Genomic DNA, 9,565 nt, shown 5'->3' with positions numbered 1-9,565 from the left:
TTGTCTCCTGCTAGTACTCGGTCTGTTCTAGTAGTAGTTGCATAACTGCCCGTTTACACTGAGATGTTGTCGGATAATGGTTCTCTATGGTTGGATTTCTTTAATGAAATCGGAGGAAACCCCCTCTTTCGATATATAAAAAAAGTCAATGCCACTAGCGGTGCCAAAACATTGCCTCAAATTAATAGTGCCACTAGATTAAGGTGCAAAATAATAACATTGCTGCTTTATCATGGCAGTGCCAAAATAGTAGCACAAGAGCAGAGTCAACATGCAGGATCTTTGGCAAATGGTCAGACCAAAAAGGAACGTACCTCGTGATGGGAACCATGTCTCCAGTCAACGCCATCGTAGAAGGGATGACACCAGTCACCAACATGGATGATTCAATTCTTGGGATCTTTTGGTGCAGTTCGCCTAAAATGAAGCAATGTCCCATGAGCTAGCAGCTTCTTCTTCATTTTTTTAAGAAAAGGGCTCCAGCCCCGGTTCCATTTCCATCAGAAAATGAAACCCACAGAGCTTCTTCTTCATTAGTTGCAATAAAATTGAGCAACATCAAGGTTGGTTGTGAAGCTCCTGGAATGTTCAACTATAATTTGGATATCATTTGTCCAGTTCAACTAAGATCAAGCATGAAATGTATGTCTTTGTTTGCACAAAAAAGGTGGAAAGGAGGGTGACAAACAAGTGATGAAACATACATCAAATGAAAAGAAGCAGGTTCCTTATCTGAATGGCAATCCTACAAGGACGGTAGCAATTTATAAAGCAGCAACATTGCTAGATATTAGTGTGGGCATTAGGATTAACTATGACAACCGTTAAATACGACATTACTTTAATGGTGCCATTGCTTCATTTTACCAGCAACACTGGTTTAACGTGTCCTTTTAGCAGTGCTACTGCTACAATTTACCAGTGGCATTACATAAGAGTGGCTCGGGGCAACAAACATCAGAACAGGATATCTGGGTTGGTCCCATTTTTGTTTGGTATATCCACCTTATACTGTGTGAGGCTAGCAAATCTAGTGATGGACTTACTCTGTTGACTTGTCCCCAAGTCCCCACTTTCTTTCCTTTTTCAACCAATAGATCGGGTTTATATTGAGTTTGTACTGCATTTCCCTTTATTTCCCTATTAGACCTAGAGACCAGTTGGATAGCCAGTCTCTGCTACTTTTCGCCCCCATTATTTCCTCTTTCGACCAAGTCCTAGATTCTGGTAACAAATCTCCCCCACCTCCAACCCGACCCTCTTTCTTCCTTGTTTGAACCAAGTAGTACTAGATTCGAGTGCATTAACTAGTTTTACCTCTTAACAGTAAAAATTTAGGTGGCTTTCGAACAACCGATCGATCCTGCCTATGAGGGAAATAGTAAAAGATACAAATGCAGTGATGTTAGGAGCTCGAGAAGTAGAGCAAGGCCGGTTTTGAAGGAAGTTATACCTGAGGGTCGCCGGGATGTCGCTAGGTGGGCGGCGGGAGGCCGGATCTGCCCACACTACGACAGTGAGGAAGAAGGGGTCGGAGGCCCTCCCTAGCCAGCGGTGCTTGGGCGAGAACGGCAAGGCACGCTGATCGGGACGTGCCGGCAGTGGGTAAGAGCCGTCGCCAAGGACAACCGCATGAACATTGCACCTTCTCACCTTCCCTGGCGGAGAGGATCCGGCTGGATCTGTGACCAGCGGTGAGCAGAGGGAGAGAGAGAGAGTGTGTGTGGCCACCGCTGTCGTGTTTAGATCTGGAGAGGACGAGATAGTGTGAAGAGAGCAACACTAGCAAGCAAGCGCGGAGGCTCCTGCCTATATAGTATAGTACTACTAGTTTTCTTTTGTCTACCAGAGCCGGCTTGACCTTGTCAATGACTATCTTCATGCACGTGCCCCGGAGGCGCAGTTGTCCTCATTTTGATCTGAAGCACCGAATTATAACATGACAAGAAACCATAATCTCACTGCCCAAAGGAGACAACATGAATCCCGACGGACAAACTAGACGAGGATCAAAGCTCAAATTAAAGATAAACTCACAGAAAAGGGGTCCATCGCTAGATGCCCTAATTAAAATAGCCGGCTTGACATAGACGGCAGCCGAGTAGTCTTCGTGCATGTGGCCCCCATGACTAGCGCCTTGGAGGAACTCAGTTGTCGCTGTTTAACCCTCACAGTGATCCGAAGCACATGACACCTAATTTTGGGAGATGACAAGAAACCTTTTTTTAGATTTCTCACCAGAACTACAGTCCTATACAACACAGCCTGCACGATGTAGATGATACAGGCGTGTCTGCTGGAGTCTGGTCACATGCATGGACGAACTGATCTTTCGTGTCATGCAGGGATCGTCCAGGCACCAACGTCTGTACAACACTTCTCTAGTACTATCACTCGTCTCTCTCTTCTATTAACTCACCCGACTTGCGGGGCCGGGGAGTGTGCCTATGGTCGGTTCTCAATTACGGTCCCACATGTGTGTGCAAACGCAATATGACGTGCGTTCCATTCAGAGAGCGGCGTGCCAAACCGACCGACCGTCTGGGGTGCGACGCGAACACGACGAGCGTGCTGTATATTGTACTCCGTAAATGTGTATCGCTGTTTTCTTGTGGCTTTGCTCCATGGCGCAATCCATGGATACAAAATTAGTATACTGTACTATTTAAAAGTCGAGGGTGGGGCTGTTCCCGCGCGGTAGGTAGTGCAGTTCCGCCTAGTCGATTCGACACAGATGCGAGAAGATGAGGGAGTAGTAGGCTACTGCAAATGTAGGGCTGTGTGATTTAACCGCGAGTTACTGCTGGATAGGTGGGCCCCGGTGATTTTACTTGCCATTATTATTTTAACTGCGGTGCTATGACCGGCGTGAGTCTCCCGATTCCTGACCACCTCCATACAGGTGCCTCTCCCGATGCTCCACCATGTAGAGGTTGGCTCTTGCTTGAGAGTCCACTCCTCCACTTTTTCCTTGCCTCTTTCCCCCAAATATGCAAAAATGCCATGTAAGAGCATCTCCAATAGCATGTGTATATTTGGATGTCTATATATTCATACAGACAATGGTCTAAAAAGATTCCCTCATATACACATCCAGTTTTGCATGAGAACGTCTATATACAAGGACCATGACAGGTGGGCCATCGCTGGGGAGAGGAAGAAATCATGACTGGAGCTAAGTTTAGACAACGCCTTCACATTGTCTAGGCGTGGACATTGTCGAGGTCGATTTAGAGGATGTGTATATTTGGACGACCGTATAGACAAGCTATTAGACACCTGTTTTGGGCTCACGTCATAGAAAACGAGTATAGACATCCATATAGACAAGCTATTGGAGATGCTCTAAAGCGGGCTTATAGCCCACTATTGTACTTGATCCTACAGGTGCTAAGCCTGCCACATAGGCATAAAGTATTATGTGGCAAGTTAATTAAGAAGAGAGAGACTAGTTTGGTGAACCCACGAAGAAACGGTGCTAAGCGCGTGTACCTAGATGAAGCAAACTTAGCAACAAAAAACTAGGCACCTATGCATTGGGGACTTGAGTTGCTAAGCCATTTAATGCCCATAGCACCTCATCTAAGCACCATTTCATTGGAAGAGGTCACTCCTTGGCAAATGCAATAAATACTACGAAGAAAGAGATAGAGAGAAGTAAACAAAAAAAATACTCTTATAGCCAACCTTATAGCTAACCTCGTTGTAGTATGAGTGACTAAGTGATGACTATGTATGACATGCCAACATCAGATAGACTAACGCACCGTGTTAAATCTCCAAGGGCGCGACCGCGCGAGCGAGGCGACGGTCGTGGTAGGCGCGACCATGATACGGGCTGCTGGCAGCCCTTGGATCTGAGATCTAACGGTCGCATGCTAAGTTGCTGAAAATTTGCAGAATAACCCTCCAGGATAGGATATTCACCCATAGGTCTAGAATCACGCCATGCAGCCATTCTATCTCAGATCCAAGGGCTCTCGGAAGCTTCGTTTCACCTATAATTTTCTCGATGCTTGACATGACATTGAAAGCCATTTAATTGTGCGTCATGTAGAGATGACATCTAATTGGGCCCCCATAGTACTGTGCATGAATCCATTTATCCACCAGGCAGCCACTACCCTGTCGTCTGCACGCCCCACTCAGCATTTTTACAAAAACCGATGGTAGTTCTCGCTTGTACTCGTCCCCGGACATCCTTTAACATTACGGCAGTTCACTCCTAGTCGTCCCGTCCTTTCACATTATGGCAGTTCCACTAATCCTAACCCTCCTCCCAAATCCATGGCGTCCCAAATCTCCATGATCGGCAGTGAGTACCAGGTTAGAACCATCACTAGCGATGAGTTCGACATCATCTACACCCGTTCTTCCGCAATGGTGGAAGGATGCCTTGCTCTCTTCATACGCATGTTCGAAAACTCAAATGCTGAGTGGGTCACTGGGCTGGATGTTGAGTACACTACAGCCCTGGGAAGCGAGAAGGATCTAAAGGAGGCAGAGAAGAAGAAGCCCGCCGTGATCCAGGTTTGCGTGCGTGACTTATGCTTGGTCTACCGCATATGCCATGCCGACGTTGAGTGCGAGGAATTTCAGAAGTTCCTCAAGAGCGGCCTAGTCAAATTCGTTATTGTAGACTTTAGGAACGACAAGGAAATCTTGGGTCGGATAGGCCTTATTGTAGGCAATCCCATTGACCTCCAGAAGAAATGGCTGGTGCCCTCCCGTGATCAGCCTTCAATGCTGACCCTGGGAGGAGCCATGGTTCATCCTTCTTACGGTACACTGAAGAAACCTCCGTTCACCTTTCATCATGCATGGGAGTGGAATGTACTAGATATAGACCACATCCACTACGCTGCAATGGATGGCTACCTTTGTTTCAACATTTACAAGGGTTGGATGAAGAGCAAGAGGCAAGTGTGCGGTTCAAGCAAAGAAGTGTCGCCCAAGAGGAAGAGGGACAAGGACGAAGTCGAGCACATGGACGAGGCGTCTGAGTAAGGTGGCAGTGTCGTTGCTCATGGTGGTTCTAATGCAGTGTCTACCGGATTAGTTTCTTAGTTTAATTTCAGGTGTGCTTAGTTTTATTTGAGGGGTGTGTTGTGCTGAGCCCCCAGCAGAACTATGTTATATATGTTCCTTCTCGTTACTTTAACTCTTCAGTACGTACATACTAGTACTTCTTACAGTTCATCTTTTAGTTGGTATAGTACTACCACTCTTTTCTTCACATTATACACGTACAATATATATGGCTAACATCAAATAGCTAGCAGTTTGGTTGTCAAAGAATTTCAGGGTGCTTAGTTTTATTTGAGGGGTGTGTTGTGCTGGACACCATTATTGTAACTCAAATCTCTTTGGCCATTTTATAATGACATAAATACCGATGGGCCAACATGCTAGCTCTCCCTCTATCTCACTATAGTAAAATAAAGTGTGGGGCCTAGTTGATCCCAACAGCGTTCTTATTTTCCTATAAAATTATTTGCTTGGCTAGTCCTGACAAGCGGGGCCACACTTATCATTATGAGAATCAGCTTATTTTTGTCATATAACATGGTCAACGGGTTTGACGTGAAAATAACAATGTCTAATGGCATTTTTTAGCAAACATCTAACTTAACGATGGCATTTTTGAGACATCTAATTGCATTTTGAGCAGGCATCTCACGGATCGGTGGCATTTTTGAGTAGTTGTAACTTCTAATGGCAAAACTGAGTAGTGATACACAACTAGTGGCATAAATAATGACAACCCAAGAATTAAATAGGTATGCTAATTTCTTTAATATAATTTAGCACCCCATTTAAGCACGTACTAGATTTTTTAATAGTACTATATGCATAATTTGGCGACGAGCGCTCTCTATATGTACCACCTTTTTTCTTGAATTTCGTCTTGTTAGTTTTTCTCCATGGCGCAATCCATCGATACTACTACTATACAAAAGTATACATTTTTAAAAGGCTAGAGGGCGGGGCTGTCTAGCTTGGTCGGTTTGAAGAGAGGCGAGGGCCTTTGTGATTTGATGGCTCATTACTGCTGGAAGGCGGGGCCTTGTGATTTGACTTCTTGTATAAATGTGCCGATGACCCAGAGAGGAGCAAAGAACCGTGTGGTATACTCAAGTTTTCCACTGGAGTACGATGGAGGAGCACGAAACACGGCAGCCCAGTGCCATATCGTCTACTCTCTACTCTTATTATATATTACTAGCAAGAGGCATTGTTCTATTGGCAATAAAGAATGATCTAATTTGCTAGTCATCTCATTTTTAGCATTGTTCTATTCATGCCTCGCACAGAAGGTGACACGTGTGGCGGAACACCCGAAGCAAAAGAAGAATCACAGGAGCAAAACAAGAAGGAAGATTATCACCCCAAAAAAAGAAGGAAGACGCACACGCAAGTCTGGGGCGCTACTCTCATTACGTGAAGGGTTGCTGGTCGTGGAGTCGTAACTGCTTTTTCATCGCCTCCACAACCTCAATCTCCTTCCGCGTCTCCTCCGCCATCTTCTTCATTGTGTCCATGACGCGGGATTTCTCGACGCGAGCCTTCATCATCTATTCCACGGCCACATTACGTACCTTGACAGCAGCCGGGTGCTCGATGCAGAGCTTTGCCAACTCCTCCTTCTGTTCCATGACGAGGGCCTGCAGCATCTTCATCGAGGAACTACTATTCTCATGCAGCTTCTTCCAACCGATGTTCTCCTCCTTCAGCAGGTCGAGCTCGTGGCAGAGCTTCGCCTCTTCCTCCTGAAGTTGCAGGATTTCGCCGGTCGCCTTCTTCTCCGAGGCAATGCTCTTCTTCAGCAGCATCACCAAGCCGGAGGTCAACTCCCCCTGCTCATTGAGCTCAACGGGCATGTTGTCGAGGCTCTCCTTCAACAGCTCCACCAAGCCATGGATGAACTCCTTCTGCTTATTGAGGTGCTTATTGAGCTGATCGGGCATGCCGTCGAGGGATAAGGACTCCAGCGCCGCCAGCTCGGCATGTTCGCCTCCGCGGCTAGGGCGCTCCTGGGAGCCATTGCCTGCACGTGAGAGATCTTTCGAGGTCTCTGCGTGGCAGCGAGCCCTCTTTTTTTCCGCAGCCTTGGTTGCCTCTCCCTTGTTATGAGTAGTTTGGATAGTTGTCGACCTAGAGCTCTGCACACTGGCCATGGCAAGGATAAACGAATAAGGAGGACTTATGAGGAGGAAGGTAGAGTAATTTTTGGGTAGGTAGTTCCCCATTTTATAACCTAAGTACTAGCACTACTACTAAAACCTGCATAGTGGGAACACGTTTAGGTTTGGTACCTTCGGTAGGTGTGAGCAGGCTTGCACTTAATTTTAGCACTAGTACTTTTGAATGTGATGGGAACAAGGTAAAGATTAAATGATGGTTTTGGTTTCGAGGCCCGAAACAGCTCCCGATGAGTTTAGTGGAACATAAATTTCAAGTACTCCCTATGAATTTAGTAGAACATAAATTGTTTAACATAAAAAATATATCATTTAGAAGATTTGAAGTTTGCAATGATATATTTTTCGTAATGTATGCCTCTGATTAGGTTGGTCAAATTAACGACCTAGGTACACATGCAAGACTTGTGAACTGAGATAGAGGGAGTACTACACTGCTCAAATGCGGTCGCAGGAGACAATTATGTAAATGGTCGTACATGTCAGACCAAGCCGATGCATGTCCCTTCGGTGAGACGCGGGTCCGGCCGACCTTCTGTTGGTCCGACCAACTGTAAAGTACTTACATGATGGAGACTTCTGGTTGTGGCTTCGGTTGATTGTCAAGACCAAGCATTCTAAAACTAGTGATAAATCAATTACCATCTTTTTCCAAACAACCAAGTATTATTTACAGGAAAAACAATACATATAGATGGAGTGATTGTCAAGGTTGCAAACAAACATAGCATTGCAAGTTCACTGCAGCAGCAACCGGCTAGGTCACTGCATCGCTGGTGGGGAAGGAGGGCAGCTCACCTCGCCTACGATGCATGCCCAGCGGCGCCGCCACAACTGGTCCATAAATATAAAGGCCACCAACAGTAGCCCTGGCAAAAATTGATCATGCTGCCTGCATCCTGGTTTATCGGCCCCCTTTTTTGTGCCACTTTTTATGACATGCATAAATATTATGTTACTTACAAATATGGTCAAAAATTGGCACAAAATACGAAGGAGACCAATGGAAGTACTGGCACCCCATGATTTAACTACTCGCATGCGCGCAGTGGAGTAGTAATGTCTTTCTTCCGCCCTCACGTCCACTCAATTTGCATGCGCTGTATTAATTGACCATCAATGAAATGAAGGACTTTACACGCGTCAAATTATCACATGAGGTGGATCTTCGTACAAAAATGTGTTGCCCCGTGTACCCACGTGTGCATGCGAGGGAATGAGTGCGTGCGTGGCGTGCATGCACATCTTCGCTTCATGCATGTACCGCCAGTGTGGCTCAGAGAGGACGAGTACATTCTTCTGGAAGCAGCAGCACGTCCCTATGATCAATCCACACAAGGAGGTTGTGACAACACCTCCACATGTGCCACGTAGCTTCATGAACTATAAGAGAGACATTGTGTAGCGTGCCATTAGAATTCTAATTTATGTGTTTGCACATACTCGAAGTACTAGTAAGGTACACGTGCATTGCACGCATTAGATTTGGCAACCAAATTATGAATAAATACCACACTATAGCATGTAAGCTCTGAGTCATATATGCCTGATGTAGACCTTCGTTTAATTCTTATAGTTCATCACATTCAAAAGAAATTAATTTTTATAAAAAATCTAGGGCCTCTTTGATTCGTAGGATTTCCAAAACGTGGGAATAGGAAAACATGGGATTAGAGTGGAATGTCATCTTGAATCCTACAAGATTGTACGAGTGTTTGATTGTGCATAGAAAAACATAGGATTCTTTCAAAGTGGTTTGAGTGGATGGGATGTTTCCTATGAAATCTAGTGCAAATGAATCCTATGGAAAAATTTCTATGGTTTACAAACCTACGAATCAAACAACCAAGATAGGAAAAATTCCTAAGGATTAGAATCCTCCAAAATTCCTTGAGAATCCTTTGAATCAAAGAAGCCCATAATCTATTTTATGATTCATGGAATTGTACTTTGTAAAGCATAAAGGAAAAACAAATAATGGCAATTCAACTATAAAAAAAGTTTGGGCAGTTATGATACGGAAGATTCTAGAACAAAGGAGAAGCACTTGTGTTTTGAGGTTTGTGCATTATGCTTAAGTTCAACCATGGAGTCTGCTAGATTGTACATGTGGCAAAATCCGATGGGGGGCTAGAAGATGGTGCGAGGGGCCAACTGGAGGGAGACTATGAAGGAGTGCACAAGTGCGAGATCAATATTTGAAGAGAGGGGGCGAGAATGTGCGCTGTTGCGCGCAGTGGCAGAGCCATGAAAAATAAATGAGCTAGGGGGCCAAGCATTGCTAATCCTTTACAAGGAGGGCCAATTCATCAACTTAAACCATTTTACCAGCAATTTTCTAATGATTACATTCATATTAGCCT

The sequence above is a fragment of the Triticum dicoccoides genome, chromosome 1B (genome assembly GCF_002162155.2).
Source record: "Triticum dicoccoides isolate Atlit2015 ecotype Zavitan chromosome 1B, WEW_v2.0, whole genome shotgun sequence".
Classification (NCBI taxonomy): domain Eukaryota; kingdom Viridiplantae; phylum Streptophyta; class Magnoliopsida; order Poales; family Poaceae; genus Triticum; species Triticum dicoccoides.
This window is presented reverse-complemented; position numbering follows the sequence as displayed.